This window comes from Nematolebias whitei, chromosome 11, assembly GCF_014905685.2.
Source record: "Nematolebias whitei isolate Nwh7 chromosome 11, NemWhi1, whole genome shotgun sequence".
Lineage (NCBI taxonomy): Eukaryota > Metazoa > Chordata > Actinopteri > Cyprinodontiformes > Rivulidae > Nematolebias > Nematolebias whitei.
In genome coordinates, this window is record NC_056508.1 from 5,598,746 (window position 1) to 5,600,644 (window position 1,899).

The window sequence follows — 1,899 nt, forward strand, 5'->3', positions numbered from 1 at the left end:
ATATATATATATATATATATATATATATATATATACATATATACACACATACATACATACATATATACATATACACACATACATACATATATATACACATATATACATACATATACACACACATATACACATACATACATTTACATACATACACACATACATATACACACACATACATACATATACATATATATACATAAACAAAGAAAGGGAAAAACAAAATAAAGAACTCATAGTTGGACCAAACCTGGCCCATCCGTGGACCTGACCTGGCCCACGGGTCATACATTGAACAGCCCTGCTTTAAACCAAGCTGTTGTTCCTTTTAATAAAGCCATGGAGTGATGTCTCGTTCCCTGAACAGCTGACCGTTAACATAAAGTTTATCTACAGCAACTGTAGCCCTGGCGCCCTCAGATATGAATTTTTTCCTGATTGGAAATAAAACTCGCCTCCGATCGAGTATTTCTTTAGGAAACTGATCATTAACGCTGAAATCTTTTCCACGCAGCTCTCTGCCCTGACTTCTCACCTGCTCTTTCTGTTTATAATGCTCAAATTTAGCTATAATTGGGCGAGGTCGCTTGTTATCGGGCCTCTTACCTCCGAGCCGGTGAACACGATGGAAAGTGAACTTTTTTACGGTTTCACTTGGGAGTTTCAGCTCACGTTGGATAAACTCACGGATCGTCGCTTCTGCGTCCTCCTCTCCTCGTTCAGGGATCCCAGAGAAGACAAGATTATCCCGCATACTCCGAGCTTGAAGATCCAGGATGGACTCTTTCATTTTCCTGTTTTCTCCGGATATCTGCGTCATCCTCTCTGTGAGATCTTTAACGTCTCCCCTCAGAGATTGGTTTTCTGCAGCTAACGACGCCACCTGAGCTTGGCTGAACTCCAGAGATTCCCTCAACGCTTGAAATTCTTTGTGGAGAGCTTCAACGAGAGCCAGTCGGGCATCTAAACTTGATAACTTTTTGTCGATGGACTCCAGAACATCGGTGAAGCTTTTCTCAGGAGACGTGGACGCGCCGCTTGAGCTCTCCGAACGCGTGCGCTTGGATGTTGGAGTAGCGGTGGGCGCGGTGTTCTGAGGTTTACCCATCACTATATTCTCAAAGCACTCGTCCAGGTAGCTCTCAAGACTGTCCAACGTCTCCTCGTCCAGTTTGTTTTATTGAAACAAAAAAGCACAGGTTAGTAATAACAAAAAATTTATGAAAAATATTAATGTATTCGATTGTTTTACCTGAGTTTAATTTATTTTAATTTAATTTGTTTGGTTTACCTGAATTTTGTCATTTACTTACGCTGCACAGCTCCTACGTGATCTCAGCCGCTCATCACCAGGTGACACCAATCAGCTACCTGACCTGAGACAGCTCATCAGTGAAGTTTTTACATTTCTTAAAAGTATAGTTTCCTTACATGATTGGGGTGGCTGAAGAATCATGAGCAGGGCCACCACTGGCCACCCCCTGGCTCCTCTGCTGCACCTGCTGGTGATGAACTTGCTCCGTTTGTTCACCAGGACCTGTCGCTGCGCCGCCTCGGTCGGACCAAGTCCAGAAAAACACTCGTCTCCAAAACTACAAACATTCACCATTCCAGTCCCTGTGATGGAGAACATCTGCGTAATGAGGGCTTCACTGAAATGCATCTTTTGGTTATTGAGATATTTTGCTAACAGATAAACCCCCAACAATTAATGCCAAATGTAGAAACTGAGGCCTCGGAGCATTTTGACCTAAGGCAGCGGGAGTGTTGAGCAAAATACAAGTGTTGCACTTGAAGCATGTTTGTGGGTCCAAGTTTTAGCCCAGGTAAGATGTTTCATCCATGTTGTGTTCTCTGAGGACAGCAGGTGTGCACGCCATCTTCAAGCAGCAGGTGTGCACG